Source organism: Sus scrofa, chromosome 5, assembly GCF_000003025.6.
Source record: "Sus scrofa isolate TJ Tabasco breed Duroc chromosome 5, Sscrofa11.1, whole genome shotgun sequence".
Classification (NCBI taxonomy): Eukaryota; Metazoa; Chordata; class Mammalia; order Artiodactyla; family Suidae; genus Sus; species Sus scrofa.
The window spans coordinates 19,783,242-19,802,331 of record NC_010447.5 but is presented as its reverse complement, the minus strand read 5'-3'; the positions used below and the strand labels follow the sequence as shown (position 1 = coordinate 19,802,331).

General features: G+C 47.2%; 1 long non-coding RNA gene across 1 annotated transcript; it reads left to right on the top strand.

The window, feature by feature from the left end:
- LOC110260670 lies at positions 2,756-7,458 on the top strand. Its single transcript, XR_002343971.1, has 2 exons — positions 2,756-2,823; positions 5,936-7,458. It is a non-coding gene; the product is annotated as an uncharacterized LOC110260670 (long non-coding RNA).

Below are 19,090 nucleotides of genomic sequence, written 5' to 3'. Positions count from 1 at the left end.
GCCACATCCATGAGCTTTGCCAAAGCTTGCAGCAATGCCGTATCCTTAACCCACTGAGTGAGGCCAGGGATTGAACCCACATTTTCATGGATACTAGTTGGGTTCTTAGTCCACTGAGCCACAATGGGAACTCCACCAGTGGTCCATATTGAAAGAAGGAGCGTCCTGTAGCTCAGGCTCATACCTGCAAACAGCACTTCTCCATTCTCTCCATTCTCAGGTGCCATGAGAGCTGCCATTCAGCACCCCAACACATCCCCCACCCCACATCGAAATATCTGAGCCTTTAGAAGCACAGTGATCACGACAAAGCCTGATGCAGGGGGAAAGTTTTCCCAGATAGTTTCAGAGGACACCCCAGCTGAGATACAGTTTTTTTCAACCCTGAAGACAGTGGCAGCAGTCCAAAAGACCTAGACAGATGGCAGTCCACCCTTCCTACAGACAAGCTCCACAATCCTGGATTCAACCGGCCACAAATTGAAAATGTGCCCCCCCAAATTACAGAAAGTTCCAAAAAGTACAACTTGATTCTTGCCCTGCCCAGGCAACTATTTACATAGTATTTACATTGTATATACAACTATTTACATATCATTTACATTGTATTAGGTATTGCAAGTAATCCAGAGATGATTGAGCAGGACTATATGCAAACCCTACACGATCTCATACAGAGGATTCAAGAATCTGAGTATGGGGCGGGGGGAGGCCCTGGAAGTAATGCCCTGCAGATACCTAGGGAGGACCGCACAAGAAAAAAGGAGCTGACAGCTCCCCCTGGTGGTGTGGGTCCGTCCACTCAAACACGTTTCTTTGGAGGGGGCGGGCAGTGCAGTGCACAGAGTGGTCTGTGGGACAGACCTCTCCAAGTGCACACAAACACATCTGTATCCAGATGCAGGGCTAAGCACAACTTTCTACCCCCTTTCCCCCTCTAAATTTCATGAAATGACCCCAAATAATTGTTTAATTAAAAATAGGTTTATTTCTGAGTTTGCCATCACTTAACCTGTTTTCTAAGGTTATGGAAGTTTGATGTTCAGACATGGATGCGGGAGAAAAAACACTCAAAACACATTTCCAAATGTAATGAGCAGAGGTAAAGATATGCCCACCAAGGTCTTATCTCTGAAACCAACTGACTTGATTACAGCACAAAAAATACCTACAGATGTGTAAATCTTATTTTGGATGAAAATAGAAAGCACTTACAACCCCAAATAACACTTACTATGGCTCACTTCTGCCAAGTCCAGTGAAATTGGAGCCAAACTGAGGGAAGATGCTGACACAGTGTGCTGTCATGCCAGATGATGGGCAGAGCTGGCAAAGGACAACTTCTCTGAAGACTATGATTTATTCAGAGGAGCAAAATCAAGGACAACTTAACGTGTAACTAGACCCACCCTATGTATAATGACTGCTCCTGAAAAAAAAAGAACTGAACACTTAAAAAAGAAAAACAAAATTGAAAACAGGGTTTCTTAAAAATAAAAAAATAAAATAAAAAGACTTGAATCTGGCTGGGAAGAGGGGAAAACACGGAGTTATTTAAGGCGTATAGAGTTTCCGTTTTGCAAGATGAGAAAGTTCTGGATATGGGTTGCGCAACACCATGAATATACTTAGCACTATTGGACTGTACACTTAAAAAGATTTAGGGTGTTCCCTGGTGGCCTAGGGGTTAAGGATTCACGTTGTCACTGCTATGGCTCAGGTTCGATTTCTCACCACAGGATATTCCACAAGCCACAAACATGGCAAAAAAAAAAAAAAAGATTTAGATGGTTCTTGACTGAAAAAAATGCACGATCTAAAAGTTGAGGATTATGTTTTATTCAGCAGACTTGCTGAGAACTTAAACCTGGAAGTCAGCTCTTCAGATAGCTCTGAGCAACTGCTGCAAAGAGGTAAGGGAGGAGCCAGGATATAAAGGAGTTTTTGCAAGGAGAAGAAAATGGATAGTCATAACATCAAAAGATTACTGTTAATGAAAGAAGACCAGACATCTCAAGTTAATGAACTTAGTACTTTTCTATGCATGGGAAGATGCAAGAGTCACTGAAATCATTCCTTTGATATACACCTTAACCATCTAGGGCCAGTATCCTCTTCTTGCCCATCCTGGATCCCCTCAGGGTGCATTGCTGAGGGCAGCTGCAGTGGCTGATGGCTTGGTGGCAGGCAGCCCGACTGTTTCCATCCTAAGTTCCCTCCTCAGGTCTCAGCATCAGGGGTAGCTGTAGGGGTTGATGGCTCAATGGCCACTACATACTTTGTTTGCTGATATGGCAGGTGGCATTCTTTGTCCACATGATAAATTCTATAGGATCTGTATTTTACACAATTAAAAATTAAAAACTTGAATCTACAGATTAAAAGGAAAACTGATTTAAAACAACCAACGCTGAGACTGGCCTAATGAAGATCCTTATCTTCCAAGATAAAGAATCACTGGGCATTTACATGTATATATATGTATGTATGTATTCAGGCTGGCTCCAGACTTCAGCAACAAAAGACAGTGGAGAAATTCCTATATAGTCCTCCAGGAGAAGATAAGTGAGATCCAAGCATTTTGTTCTTAATCAAACTATTTTATCAGGCTAAAGGCAACAGACAGCATGCAAGAATTCAGGGAATTTCATTCCAACGAACTCTTTCAAAAAAAAAAAAAAAAAGGATTAGGCAATAAACTCTAGCCAACCAAGAGAGACATGAAGAAAACTAGGTGAAAGGATTATCTGTGAGTGTTAAGTCCACTTTAATACAAGACAAAAAGCTAAAAATGCTGTGGGAATTATGGTTACAGAGCAGAAGGTAAGTGTTATAAACTACGAAAATGTAAACAAAGATCAGAATAGGAATAGTTGAGATAGAAAAGAGTGGAGTTAATATAAGTAGGCACACATATAATCTTTATAGTTGGAATATTAAAAACTATTTTAACCTGCTAAATCAAGTAATAAAGATATAGAGGAAATCACTTAAAATTAATAATACTATGATCATGAAAATCAGCCAGTGAAAGGAGTTCCCACTGTGGCTCAGTGGTAATGAACCCAACTAGAATCCATGAGGACGCAGGTTCGATCCCTGGCCTCTCTTAGTGGGTTAAGGATCTGGCATCACCGTGAGCTGTGGTGTAGGTCACAGACACAGCTTGGATCCTGCATTACTGGGGCCGTGGGCCAGCAGCTGCAGCTCTGATTCAGCCCCTAGCCTGGGGACTTCCCTATACCATAGGTGTGGTCCTAAAAAAAAAAAAAAAAAAAAAAAAAAAAAAAAAAAAGGAGTAAGAAAAAGAAAGAAAATCAGAGAGTGAAGAGGAGGAGAGAAAGAGAAAATATGTTATTTTTTAATTGAAGTATAGTTAATTTACAACATTGTGTTACTTTCATAGGTACAACAGTGATTCAGTTATACACATTTTTCAGATTATTCTGCATTTTAAGTTATTAACAAAATATTGAATATAATTCCCTGTGCTATACAATAAATCCTTGTTGCTTGTCTATTTTATGTATAGTAATGTATATCTGTTGATCCTAGTCTCCTAATTTATCCCTCCCTCCCTTTCCTCTTTAGTAAGCATAAGTTTGATTTCTGAGTCCATTTCTATTTTATATTATTTTTAAGATTCCACAGATAAGTGATATCATCTACTACTTGTCTTTCTCTGACTTACCTCACTTAGTATGGTATTCTCTTTTTTTTTTTTTTTTTTTTTTTTTTTTGTCTTTTTGCTATTTCTTGGGCCGCTCCTGCGGCATATGGAGGTTCCCAGGCTAGGGGTCGAATTGGAGCCATAGCCACCAGCCTACGCCAGAGCCACAGCAACGCTGTATCCAAGCCGCGTCTGCGATCTACACCACAGCTCATGGCAACGACGGATCGTTAACCCACTGAGCAAGGCCAGGGACCGAACCTGCAACCTCATGGTTCCTAGTCGGATTCGTTAACCACTGCGCCACGACGGGAACTCCGAGTATGGTGTTCCCTAGGAATCCATGTTGGTGCAAGAGGCAAGATTTCATTCTTTTTTATAGCTGAATAATATTCCTTTATACACATATATATCAGAAAGTACACTATTTTAGGAGTTCCCATTGTGCCTCAGCAGGTTATGAACCCAACTAGTATCCATGAGGATGCGGGTTTGATCCCTGGCCTCATTCAGTGGGTTCAGGATCCAGCATTGCAATAAGCTGTGGTCTAGGTCACAGGTGTGGCTCAGATCTGGCTGGCATTGCTATGGCTGTGGAATAGGCTGGCAGCTGCAGCTCCTATTCAACCCCTGGCCTGGGAACTTCCATATGCCACAAGTGCAGCCCTAAAAAGAAAGGAAAAAATATATATACACTATTTTAACCATTGCTAGTAAAGACAGTCAACTCTATGTGCTGCTAGTGCGGCCCTAGAAAAGACCAAAAAAAAAAAAAAAGTCAACTCTAAATAATAAAGCACTGAGTATATCATTTGAAGTTATGATTGTAATGATAATCAATAGACAAAAAGTAAAAATATTTTCTATTATCAGAAGAACTATTAAAAGGAAAAAGAAACCCAAATTATAGAGCAAAACATAGATTTTAAAACTGCTTTTTAAAAAAGGACAGAGGTTTCCACCATGGCGAAGCAGAAACAAATATGACTAGGAACCATGAGTTTTCAGGTTCGATCCCAGGCCTTGATCAGTGCTTTAAGGATCCAGCATTGCCATGAGCTGTGGTGTAGGCTGTGGACTCAGCTCGGATCTGGCATGGCTGTGGCTCTGGCATAGGCCAGCGGCTACAGCTCCTGTTAGACCCCTACCCTGGGAACCTCCACATGCCAAAGGTGTGGCCCTAAAAAGACAAAAGACAAAAAAAAATAAATAAATGAATAAAATAAAAAATAATTTTCAAAAGGACAAATGAAGAAGAAAAAAATGAGTACCGAACACACTTTTCATATGAATAAATAAAATAGCACAAATTCTTGTATTGAAAGCAAAGATCCTCAAATTGGCTCCAAAGCAAAATCAAACTATAAACAATGGATTAAAAGATGTATCAGTGACAAAGGAGCTGCTTCATTTTGTCTTCCTTCCTGCTTGCCTGCATTTCGGCCTTCCTCCCCAATAATCCAGTGCAAAAGCCAATAGGTAGAGCCCAGCAAGGTTGAACTGGAGTGAGATGAGGAAGATTTCTGCCCAAGGGTGTGGGGGCAGGGGATAAGCAGGAAAGATGCGGTGACCCAGCATGGGACAAAGTGTCAGAGTTCAAACAAGGTAAGAAGGGGCTCTATATGCTGCAGGGTGGCTGAGCCTGAATTCTGTGGTTCCAAACTGGAATTGGAGCCAACAGTGATATTTGTTTGTTTGTTTATGTGTATATATGCATCTAGATATAAATGTGCATGTATTATTTACTTGCATGAACACACATCCATATATAAAAATGTACCTAGAAACATACATATATATGAACCAATGGGAGGGCCTGGAAGCAGCAGCATCCCAAGAACAGTGAGCATACCTAGAGCCTATTTTTTTGTATCTAAGAACCATTAAGAGGACAGAAACCCTTGGAGAAATGGCTGAGACCAGAGATGGGGTAGAGAGAGTCCATGATGAGCCTGGAATTTCTTATTGTGCTAGAAAGTAAAAAAGTGCTCAAAGAATGATGGGGACATATCAAAAGAATACAGAAGTTAACCAAAAGGCTAGCTCAGTCCCCTCATTGTCAAATTGTCTCAGAGCAACCAAGTTCAATGGAAAAGAAAAACATTATAAGAGTATAATTATAATAATCATCACAATAATAACCAGAAATAATGATAGCAACAGGATTATAATTCATTGACTAAAGAGAAAGTCATGAGTCCATATTGATATAAACAAGTGAATAAATAAATGGGAAAGTGAAAAATTCTGCTGTTTTCCTTCCAGCAGAATGGCAGCTAATGAATGGAGAAGGAATGATTGAAATAGAAAATCATTGTTTGGCAACCATCACAGGAATAAAGAATTCAGCCAAGAAACATCAATGAGTGCAAAAACTAATTGGGAAAAATTTGATGAGGGATAGGATATTTACAGAGTCTCAAAGTACCTTCCCGCAAAATATTCATTAATTATGAAGAGGAAAAAGAGCTACTCCCCAGTGGAGAAAACCCGACAGACGGCGCATTAATCAGTGATCAAAGTTAACATCACAAAAATGGGCCAAATCAAAACTGTCCCACCTGACAGAATGTAATGTGAAAAATACAGTGTCACTTGCTATTCCTGACCAAAAAAAAAAAAAAAAGCAGAACCTGAATCTAATTGTGAGGAAAAATCAGATAGATACACCGAAGATGGGAAACATTCTACACAACTGGCCTGTAAACTTCAAAAGTGAACATCAAGGAAAGACTGAGGAATGGTGGCAACTAAAGACTATGCAGAATCTTGGATTGGATCCTTTTGTCATCAAGGACATTACTGGGACAACTGGCAACATTTAAATGGGGCCTGTGGTTTAGACGGTAATAAGGTATCAACAGTGTATCAAATGTTACTTTTCTGATTTTAATGGTTGCATTGAGGTTAGGACAAGGATGTCCTTGTTTGTAGAAATTACACAAAATTCAACGGAAAAGAAAAAAAAAGTAATTCAGAAAGACCCACAGTCAAAAGATGGGCAAAAGCACATAGGCAAATTTTTAAATGCAGAATATTGATCTTAAGATCAGATAATATTTATTTCAGCGCAAACACACATTTCCACTGTGGTGCCAGGGGATTGATGGTGTCTCTGTGGTGTCAGGTTCAATCCTCTGCCCAGCAAGCACAGCGGATTAAAAGATCTGGCATTGCCGCAGCTGCAGAGTAGGTTGAAATTGCAGCTCCAATCGGATCTACAGCTCTCGCACTCTTGGTGTTCAAAGACATCCCCCTCTCCCAACCCAGCACAGGGTGCAGCGGGGGCACTGAGCAGCCTGCGATGAGGGCAACATCCTTGAGGCCCCATCTCCCGCGTGGAGCTCGCTTTCCACCGGCTGCCCAGGCGGAGCCAAGATAGACTCAGACCTTCCTGCGGAGAGACTAGGCGTGGCTGCCGTCGTCGTGGCAGCCATGGGGCCTTGAACCAGGGACCTGGAGACTCCCTCGGGAAGAACCGCGGGAGCCCGACTGAGACGCAAGACGCCGGAAGCTGCCCTTCCCGAAACCAGCTCCAGGGCCCCTGGAAGTGGAATCTTCCCGCGCTTGGCTGCCCCTAGCGGACTCCCCCCGACCCCCTGCACCCCGCACCTCCATGAGGACCTGCTCTGTCTGGCTCTGTCACCCTTCATGCTCCTCTGTCAATGGCCTTCTTTTCCTCCCTGTTCTAGCAACCGGCTCCCCTACTGCTCCCAGGCGTGACGCAGTCTGCAAAGGATGTGGAGGCAGAAACATTGATTTCCCCGATGAGTCCATGGCCTTGTGGGAAATAGCACAGCGTGCGTGAAATCGAGCCCGGCTGAGAACCCAAGGGTCTACGGCGGCTAACTGTGGGGTTGACTCTGGTGATGCTCCAGATGGAGGTGGGGAGGGCACTGTGGAAAGAGCCTGGGAATCAGATCGCAGGGGCCACTCTGGGTTCAAATCTCAGCCATGCCCATTGACATCTATGTCGCCTCTGGTAAATTAACTTCTATGAACCTCAACTTCTATGGGCCTCAAAAGCCACAGTTTTCCCAGTCTGCCAGAGGCTATTACTACTACCCCGCCAAGTGTTGTAAGAATTAAGTCATCTTGTAATCTGGCTTAATTAAGGTCAGACCTCACAGGATGTGAGTCTTCTTCTCTCCAACACCCTATGCCCCAGGCCAGCAGCCACCATAGTAATAATAGACACACACTCACACACACACACACACACACACACACACACACACACACACACTCAAAAGAATAGACCCTCTGCCTCCCAAAATCCCCACCAGAAAAAGAGTTTGAGCTTTTGCTTGTTGCCGTTCTCAACATCTCTACATCAGAAGTGCCCTGGACACTGGTTTTAAAAATGCAGATTCTTTGAATTCCCTGGTGGTCTAGCGGTTAGGGATCCGGCATAGTCACTGCTGTGGCTCGCTCGGATCGCTGCTGTGGTGAGGGTTTGATCCCTGGCCCAGGAACTTCCGCATGCCATGGGCATGGCCCCAAAAATGCAGATTCCTGGGCTGCATCTCAGACCTACAACATGGAGAGGAAGGCAAGTTCCCCCGCCGATTCTGGTGAGCCTTCAAGTTCCAGGCTGACCAGCCTGATGCTGTTCTCCTTCTTGGAGTGACAGTCTCCAAAAAGCCACCACCCAAGACTCAAGGGGGTGTCATTTCCTGGAACAGGAATCCTAGAGATCCTTGGAGGTCCCTCTGGGCCCTTCCTTTCCTTGCTAGGAGGAGAATGAGGGCCAGGGAGGGAGTGGGGCTGGCCAAGGGCTGCACAGTGAGGGAATGGCAGACTGACCCTGGGACATAGGTATTCTGACTTAAAGCTAATTTTTTTAAACAAAATAGGTTTTTTCAAGTTTATTAGACTCATTCAGGTTACATCAAGTGACACTGGGAAGGATGTTCAGGAAAGCAGCCCTTGGTGGAGGGCTGTGCAGGGTACAACCCTGACTGTGCTGTGGCCCCTCCAGCTGCTCTGGTGACAGCCATCTTGATCCAGGTTCTGCCCCAGGATGCGAGCTGCACATGCATCAACCTCTCCGTCTTGCCAGCCTCTCTCTGCCTCCTCCTCTCCTCCTCTGCGTCTATTGCTTTTGCATCTCGTTGAGTTTTTCTTTCTCCCCATCTCTCATTCAAAATTCCCTGAGAGGGATCTCGCTGACTTGGTGAGCGACCATCCAGAATGGAGCACCGGAAGTGGACACGTCTCTCCCCCAGGCCTCCTCAGCAGCCACTGGTCTTCCTTATGTCCAGCCCGTTGATGGCTGCCTCTGGACAAGACCCAGACTTCCTTACCAAATAGGAGGAAGCAGAACAACAGGGTCATGGGAAACTTATGTGTAAAGAACCACTGTGACCTCTTTTCTCAGAAGGGAGCTACAGGCATAGCACCTAGACACCCCTCCAATCCATCTCTCCCCTACACCTGAGCCCTTAAGCACACAGGTCCAGGCTCTGTCTTGAAGAGACAAGATGGCAGAGGGTGGAAGTGGATCTGGAGCCTTGGGGTAGGATCGCCAAACTTGGCCAACAACATACAGAATATGCAGTTAAATGTGAATTTCAGAAAAACAAAAAAGCAACTTTTTAGTATAAGTATGTCCCAATATTTGAGATATACTTATACTTAAAAAATTATTCACTGGAGTTCCCATCGTGGTGCAGTGGTTAACGAACCTGACTAGGAACCATGAGGTTGTGGGTTCGATCCCTGTCTTGCTCAGTAGGTTAAGGATCCGGCATTGCTCTGAGCTGTGGTGTAGGTCACAGACGCGGCTCGGATCTGGCGTTGCTGTGGCTATGGCATAGGCCAGCGGCTACAGCTCCAATTCCACCCCTATTCTGGGAACCTCCATGTGCCGCAGGTGCGGCCCTAGAAAAGACAAAAAGATAAAAATAAAAAAGTATTCACTGCTTCTCTGAAATTCACATGTAACTGAATGACTTGCGTTTCATCTGGCAACCGTACCTGAAAGAGCAAGGATCCAGTCTGTTTTGCTCAGTGCTGATGCTCAGGCATGACATACCTGGCATACAGCAGACACTCATGCATGCTCGTTGCACTGTTCAGTTGTAGAAAAAGGCCTCTCAGAGGTCCCTCCCTGCCCACAAAGGGTAAACACATCCCCCAGGGGCCGGCTTTGAACAGACACATTGACTCATGCAATTTATCAGACTGGAGCGCTTCGCAAGTGTTAGGATCTGTGTTAAATAAATTGAGATACAGAGATAAAGGATCGCTCTGGTCCTCAAAATGGTAGTTGACCAGTAGGAGCAATCGATCCAAACAGAGAATTTACAGTCCAGTGCGATAAATGCTGGACAACGAAGGCCACGAGGTGGGAACCAGGCAATTTTGCTCCCCACCGTATCTCCAAAACTTGCACCATAGCAGGCACCCCAGAAATAGCAGGGAGAGGGAATCACAGAAAGATGAAGATCTGAAGAATGTATCAGGGGACAGCAGAGGGGCGGCGATTAACCAAGGGAGGCGTCCCAGTGAGAAGGTAGGGCGCACTCCCTGGGGAGGTGTCACCTGATCTGGGTCCTGATACAGGAAGTTGGCGAGCAGACCGAGAGGAAAGCCCGGTTCTGCTTGAGCAGGTATAACGCCTCAGTGAGCAGGGAATAAGATGAAGTCAGAAAGGCAATCACAATCCAGTTTTATAGTATTTCTTGAACACGTGGCCAGGGAGTTTGGACTTTATCCTCCTGATAGGGATGGTCATTAGAGACTTTTGAGCTGGGAAGTGGCCTGACTTGGAGGGATTCCTCCAGCATTAGCACAGAGAATGGCTCTAGCGGAGACGGCCTGGAGGCCCAAAGGGCAGGGAGAACCAGTGAGAAACAGCCTAGACTGCAAAGGATGGAGACCCAAACTTGCAGCTTATTAGGAGTCTTAGGAAAGAAGCCTGCAGGGCTGCAGCCATGTCCCCAAGGACACTGTGAAGGCCCTCTTCTGTCCCTGCCCTGGGGATGTGAGAAGGGAGGCTGCTGGTCAGTGGGTGGGGGGTAGGGGGGCCGCTCAGGGAGGGAATCGGGGCTGAAGGGCAGGTGGGAGGCAGCCCAAGACAAACCACCTCCACCTCTCAGACTGGCCTAAGGAGCAAGCAGCGCCTGAGCAATTGGAGGTTGACTGCCAGCCCCCAGGCTCTTGACCCCTGCTACCCAAGATAGAGGAGGCCCCAGCTCGATTGGCACAGTCCAGAGCTCTCTGTGGTCTGCAGGTGGGACCTTACTCTCTGTGGGACCCCCATGTGTCCAGCAAGCCAGGCTCCCTGCTGAGGACAGGAGGTTCCATCACAGGGCAGCAGCCCCCACCTTCTTGGAAGTGATCCAGAAACAGGTTCCAGAGAGATCATCAAATCCTTCAGCCAGAGGAGGGCACAGGAGGTCAAGTCCTTCAGTCTCGGGCCTGGACCCAGGCTCCAGGTCCCCAATGCCTCTTTGTCTGCTGCTCCATCTTGCCCCGTTCTAGATCCACCAGACCCTGGATGTGTAAGACATAGGGTGTGAAGTTCGGATCCACCCTGATGTGTGACCTTGTGTAAGTCACCTCACCTCCCTGAACATGTTTTTTCCTTGATAAATAACATATACTTCACAAGCATCGTGAGTTAAATAAAAGATCCCAAGTGAACAACCTCAGGACAATGCCTGGCCTGTAACTGGAATTCCTATAACAGCCTGGCCCTTTCCTTCCTGAACATGTGTGGAGATTTATCCATAGCCTAGAGGACAGCTTAGCTCTTTCTTTATTCATTCTCTCTGCTAATATATTCTGGGCCCCCACTGTGGGTCAGCTCCTTTCTAAGTGCTGGCCCACACTTAGAAAAACAATGACGAACAAAACAGAGGTAATCCCAGGCATTATGGAAGTCTCATTCTCCTGGGGGCAATAGACATTAATTAAATGGTCATGCAAACAAAAGTAACATTCTACCAAGAATAAGGATCACGAAGAAGGGATGCTTACACCCAGGCAGTTTCTGTGGAGCCTGGGGCTGGCCCCCCTGGGCACATTCTGGGCTGGGGGAATACTGGGGACCCTGCTTTCCTCTTAACTGGTTTTCCAGAAGCTCCAGTTCCCAAAAACAAATGTATTCAGAAGAGGGAATTTAGGAAGGAAAACCTGGAATGTTCCCAGGTCCAACCCTGAACCAGGTTCCCAGAGCCCATCCCCACCCCAGAATAAATAAGGCTCCTGCCAGGCGGCCCCCTCTGCAGCACCAAGCATTCCCCCCCCTCCCCGGAAAAACAGATCCCACTACAGCCCCACCATGAAACTCTTTGCCGTCCTGCTGCTGGCCAGCTGGGTGTCCACATCTCTCGCCGTCCTTAAGGGTGAGTCTGGCTTCCATCAAACTCCCTTCTGTCCCCTAGGGTCACTGAGCTGTCAGCTGGAGAGACCTCAGTGCTCCAAAGGGCTTTCCTTAATCCTTGTCATGTGCTGAGTGGAAAGGTTGGGAGACGGAGGCAAGGATCTGGGGCCCATGACCCCAGAAAGCCTGCAGCTGGGGCCAGAGGAGCCAAACTGGACCCAAATCAGAGCAGACTATGGATCCATGGAGATTCAGATTTGATTCCAGCCTCAGATGCTGCTGGACACCCCAGGCAGAGTCACTATCCTTCTGTGGACCTCTCTGCCTCCCTCTGTACAGTGAAGGCAAGACATATGCACGCACGCATTCAGCACCTATTTACCGAGCACCTGCTCTGTGCCAGGCACCTAGCTCTAGGTGCTTTAGATACACTATCAAAACGCAGAGACCTCGGTCATCGTTGAGATCACATTCTAAGGGGAAGAAACAAACATTAGGCATATTCAATAAATGAGAGTATGTTAGAAATGCTAAGAAAAACATGGAGCAAGATAAGGGAGATGGAAAATGCTGGGGCAGGAGGGGGTGCATTGGAGCATCTTGCATGTTTAAGTCTTAAGACCTCTGGAGATGTTAACCCCTTATTTTTCAGAGCCAGAAGATGAAGTCGACATGGAGGCTCATCCCACAGCTGCCTGTAAGTCTCATGTTGGCATCCTTTAGAGTAAGCCCGTAGTGCTAAAAGACTGTCCAGTACATAAATGATGGCCTCTCCATCTGAAGAGGAAGTGGCGCAAAGACAATCCCTCTGGGGGTTAATCCTTCCCACTAAACTAATTGGTCCAGCTCTAGGGGCCAGAAACCATTGGAACAGCACTTCACGCTGCATAGTCCTTGGAGATGGGAGTGGGGACCACATCTCACACCCGAACCCTAGCAAGTGAGAGGTTTCAGCTCACCTTGAGATAAGGATGCTCCTGGGCCCCAGGCTCCCCACCCCCACAGCCCTAAAGCCATGACCATTGACCATGACCCGTCATTGTGGATTATCCATCAGCATGGTTTAATCTCAGGCTAACTTCGCCCAGCCCCACCAATTTACCTGACAGAAGCCAGAGAAGGCAGACTCAAGAACTACCCAAAATTCAGAGGAAAAGAACCAATATTTGGGGGTTCCCTGGTGGCGCAGGGGGTTAAAGATCCAGCGTCAACACTGATGTGGCTGGGAGTTCAATCCCTGGCCCTGAAACTCCTGCATGCCTCAGGCATGGCAAAGAAAGAAGGAAGGAAAGAAAGAGAGAGAGAGAGAGAGAGAGAGAGAAAGGAAGAAAAGAAAAGAAAAGAAAAGAAAAGAAAAGAAAAAAAAGAAAAGAAACAAAATTTATTGAACCCCCTCCTATGCACCAAACCACAGGACAGGTGTTTGCAGAGTTAATCTCTTTTCATTAAGAAGGTGAATTTGCTAGAAGTGCAAATCCTATTCAAAGGCATCCAAAATCAGGTGCTCATGGATTTGGATGCTGGCATGGAACATCAATCCTGGGCCTTGACTCAACCCTGATATCCTCTTCATGGTAAGGGATACGACACAGTGCTGGCTGGCTGCTCCTTACCACGCTCTTTCTCTGCCCTCACCTCCTCCATCTCCTTGGTCCCAGCTGCCCAGTTCATCATCAGCAACCCCCGGGTCTCCAAGAAGGACCTTTCTAAGGAGGCTTCCATCTCCAGTGAAGAGCTGGTTTCTGAAGAGGATGCTGTGATCCGATCTGCCAGGACACCACGGAAATAGAATCTCCAGCTGCCTGACCCCATGCCCCAGGAGCAGAGTTTCAGAAACAGTGCCCTTCAATCAGAGGAGACCACAGGATTCACTCCCAGGGCTGGTAGGAGCCAGGAGAGAGGGGAAGAGGCTGGGAAAACAGGAAGCCACAAAAAGTCAGGGTTGGAGCAGAAGGGGGAACAGCTGGGGTTAGAAAGAGAAAAGGAGCAGCAGGGGGAACAGGAATTAAAGGCAAATCAGAGGATCTGTTGGTTGTCTTTGCCAGCACAGTGGAAAGTCCTTGCTGGAGTGTGTGTGGGGGGGTGGGACTACCTTGCCCCTGTCTTTTCCAATATTCCCCAGCCACCACCTCAGAGGGAAAATTGGCTAAACTCAGCCATAAAATCGGGAAGAATTTGGAAAACACAGTGAAAGAAACCATGAACTATCTGAAAAGCCTACTCCCTCAGGCCTCTGAAGTCATGAGGCCCTAAGGAGGGGATGCCCACATCCCAGGCAGGCCCATAGCACCCGCGTGTCCCCCGATCATCTCTCAGCCCCTCACATTCCTTATTAAAGCGTTGCGTCCCAAGCCTGGCTCTGTGTTGGCTTTATAGCGCCAAGAAGGAAGGCTCGCGGTCCCCACTCGGCCAGGATTCTTCCTTAGTTGCCCTTTGATAGTAAACCCCTCCCCCTCCTCAGCTTACAAACCTGTTCAAGTCTCCACCTCCCAAAATACCTCAGCCCTCCCTCCTCCAGCTGCCCCTCCTCCACCTCGCCGGTCGTTGCCCCACCACCACCTCCCCGCCAGGTTCCGCACCCACCACACGTTCCTCACCCACCAGGCACAGGACTCATCCGCCAGGCACAGGACCGTCCACAGTCTGCCTGGTTCCACCCACCAGCCTGCAGCCACCGCTCTCCCAAAGCTCACCGACAGCACACCTGTGACTCTCCTGCCTCTCTTCACTTCTCTCTGTGGCAGCAGACGGAATTCCCCCTTCTAGAATGTTCTCCCATGATGCTGCCCTCTCCTGGTTCTCCAAGCTCCCTCTTCCAGTCCCGGCACATTTTCTGACAGTGCAGGTTCTGCTCCCAGGGCCCCATCCTGTGCCCTCTCGTCCTCTCTCCACCTTCCTGGAAATGGAGTTAATAATTGATCATGCCTACATGAGGAAGCCTTTCTAAAATCCCAGTAGCACGGGGTTCAGAGAGCTTCCAGGTTCCATGCACCCCAACTCCACGGGGACAGAAACTCCAGCCATCAGGACCCTCCCAGACCTCACCCTGTGTATTTATCCATCTGGCTGCTCATCTGTATCCTTTAATAAATTGTCATCTGTCAAGACTTCTGCTTCACCTCAGAGTAGGTGACTCCATCTGCCCACTCAGCAAAGACCCATCAAGTGCTTACTATGTGCCAGACTTGTCTACCTAATACAGCCAGCTTCCCCCAACCCCAGCCAGTTTTCACTGTCAAGGCACATGGGACTCAGTGGGAGAAAAGAGGCTGGGGAAAAAAATCTTCCCTCCTTACAAATGGAGGGAAGGCTGTTCACTGAAGGGCCGATAGGATGGCAGGAAGGGAGCTGCCAGATAATAGAAAATGTATAGGGGAGTTCCCCTTGTGGCTCCATGGGTTAAGGACCCGGCGCTGTCCCTTTGAGAATGCGGGTTCGATCTCTGGCCTTCCTCAGTGGGTTAAGGATCTGGCATTGCTGTGGCTGTGGTGCAGGCTGCAGCTGAAGCTCTGATTAGACCTCTAGCCCAGGAACTTCCATATGTCACAGGTACAGCCATAACAAAAGAAAAGGCGAAAGAGAAGGAAAGAAAATGTATAAATTGATCTCTGCCCCCGAACCTCCCATTCCTAGAACAGAGCTCCTAAAACCCCTGTCATTCCCTAAGTGATAAGAACCTTAGGAGTATCATTTGTTCTAATATTTGGTCTTTGACTGGGTCTCTGACACAGGGCTCCCAAAACCCTTGTAAATTCCTAAGTGATAAAAAGCACCAGGACCATCTTTTGTTCTTTTAGGGGGGCTCTTGGATGGGAAGCCATGACTAGAAGCTTGAAATTTTCAGCCCCGCCCCCAACTTCCAGAAAAGGGAGAGAGCCTGGAAATGGAGTTAATAACTGATCATGCCTACATGAGGAAGCCTTTCTAAAATCCCAGTAGCATGGGGTTCAGAGAGCTTCCAGGTTGGGAACACATCCATGTCCCAGGAGGGCGATGCACCCCAACTCCACGGGGACAGAAGCTCCTGCCATCAGGACCCTCCCAGACCTCATCCTGTGTATCTCTCCATCCGGCTGCTCATCTGTATCCTTTACCACATCTCACATCCTTTAATAAACTGGTAGATATGTTAAGCGTCTCAGAGTTCCTGCTGTGGCACAACAGGATCAACGGTGTCTTGGAAGCTCTGGGATGCAGGTTCAATCCGGCACAGTGGGTTGGGGATCTGGTGTTGCTGCAGCTGCAGCTTATGTCCCAACTGTAACTCTGATCTGATTCCTGGCCCAGGAACTCCATATGCTGAGAGGCAGAAAAAAAAAAAAAAAAGAGCTCTCTAACAAATTAATGGAACCCAACGAGAGGATCATGGGAACTTCTGACTTAAAGCCAATTGGTCAGAAACACAGGTGAGAACCTGGACTTTCAATGAGCATCTGAAGTGGAATGGAAACAGACTTAGGGGTCTGAGCCCTTAATCTGTGGGATCCAATGCAATCTCCAGGCACCTAGTGTCAGAACTGGGTTAAATTTAGGACACCCAGCTGGTGTCACACAATTGTTAGGTAGGGAAAAACCCACACTCATTTGGTGACCCAAAGAGTCAGAAGTGATGTAGTCTGCGTGAGCTTAAAAAAAAAAAAATGCTCACAGGTGGAAAGTTTTTCCAACTCAGGAGACGTCTCCGATCTCTATTGTCCTACTGTCAAGAAAATAAATAAAAAGTTGGGGAGTTCCCATCGTGGTGCAGTGGTTAACAAATCTGACTAGGAACCATGAGGTTGTAGGTTCGATCCCTGGCCTCGCTCAGTGGGTTAAGGATCCAGCGTTGCCGTGAGCTGTGGTGTAGGTCACAGACGCGGCTCAGATCCTGCATTGCTGTGGCTCTGGTGTAGGCTGGTGGCTACAGCTCCAATTTGATCCCTAGCCTGGGAACCTCCCTATGCCCTAGGTACAGCCCTGGAAAAGACCAAAAAAAAAAAAAAAAAAGAAAAGAAAAAGTTGGGCTCAGACGATCAACAGAGTGATCGACCTCCTGCAAAGCAGGGCTGGCTCAGGAAATGTGAGGTGGGTTCATTGCCAGAGACAGACAGAAATCACATCCTTCCTCTGCTTTGTCCTGGTATAGAAAGTTGCCACCGGCCCATTCTCCCTGGTTTACCCACCCTCTCCCCAGAACAAGAACACATATCTCCACCAAAAACATCTCCCTGCCTAGATGGAAAGTTCCATTTTGAGTCTTTCTCAAGCTTTATCTTGAGACAAGGCAAAAGTCCTGACCAAAAATGACAGAGGAGGTAGAAGGGCCTGAGATTATGGAGTCTGGGAAGGAAGTGGAAGTTTCCTGAGATGATTAGATTATGGAATGTGAAGGGTCTTGGAAGTTAAAAGCCCCAGACTCGTCTTCGTGATCCTCCAGTTCAGACCAACACAGAAAATGAGAGGAGAGTTGTTACCTAGCAGGGCTCAAAGCAAAGTATCCACCTTCCTAATGGCTGGACAGATGTGCTGTAAACCCCAAATGCAGGGCTTGCTCTTAAAGCTGGATGGAGACCCCAGGTCAATGGGACCTTCTAATCTCCCCTTCCCCCACCTCGCCCCACCTGATTCATTGATGGATCAGATGGGGGCGGTGGGGAGCTCCTGTCAGGCTCTCATCTGAAGGGGATTAAGCAAGGGGAGGAAAGGTAGCCTGGAAAGTATCCCCTCCAACCTGCTCCTCCTGCAAAGATGGGACATCTAAGCAGGAACGCCCCCCAACACAGAATGGCCTTCTCTTTTCTCCATTCTTTGAGGTAGTAGGCCTGGGATGTCCAGTCAGCCCCAGGTGTGACTGGAGGAATGGCAGAGAGGGGACCAGCATGCATCAGAGCAGTCCCCACTCTGCAGACACTTGGCACTCGTGACCTGCAAATGGGGCCATATCCTATAGTCCCCTGATCTTCATAGTTCTCACTGTGTGGCAGGAGGAAAGAAACACATATTTCAAACAGGAAATTTGAAAACAGGTTTCCAAGGGAAGAACTGGGAGGGTGGGAATAACATATACACACTGCTGTATATAATAGATGATTAATGATAATAAGTGGCATCATTTGTTTTTAAAAAATCAGGTTTCCAAATGCATTATAAGATATTCAAATCGGCTACAGCTCCAATTTGACCCCTAGCCTGGGAACCTCCATATGCCACGGGAGTGGCCCAAAGAAATAGCAAAAAAAGACCAAAAAAAAAAAAGTTATTCCAATTTTTGGATGAAGAAAATGAAGTCATGGGAATTCCCTGGCAGTCTAGTGGCTAGGCCTTGGCGTTTTCACAGCTATGGCCCAGGTTCAATTCCTAGTCAAGGAACTGAGATCCCACATCAAGTCGCTTCACCCCGCAGCCATAAAAAAATAAAATAAAAATGAAATTACAGGGAGTTCCCGTCGTGGCGCAGTTCTTAACGAATCTGACTAGGAACCATGAAGTTGCGGGTTCGATCCCTGGCCTCGCTCAGTGGGTAGGAGATCCGGCGTTGCCGTGAGCTGTGGTATAGGTCACAGGCATGGCTCGGATCCCGCGTTGATGTGGCCCTTGTGTAAGCCGGTGGCTACGGCTCCAATTCGACCCCTAGCCTAGGAACCTCCATATGCCGTGGGAGTGGCCCTAGGAGAGGCAAAAAAAAAAAAAAAAAAAAAAATGAAATTACAAGCTCTCATCACTATTCTTTGCATGCCCTCCTAGAATCAGTGGGCCAGCCTATTTACTGTTGCTTCCCAAGGCCCCTGAATTATATCCAAACAAGATACAAGTTAACCCCAAGGCTGTTCTGTGCCCTAAACTCTGTCTCTCCTCCCCTATCGGCTCAGTGCAACTCATCTGCCAGTTACAGAATAAGCACTGCCGGAGTTCCTGTTGTGGCGCAGTGGTTAACGAATCCAACTAGGAACCATGAGGTTGCGGGTTTGGTCCCTGGCCTTGCTCAGTGGGTTAAGGATCTGGCGTTGCCGTGAGCTGGTATGGGTCGAAGACGTGGCTCGGATCTGGCGTTGCTGTAGCTCTGGTGTAGTCTGGCGGCTACAGCTCTTATTCGACCCCTAGCCTGGGAA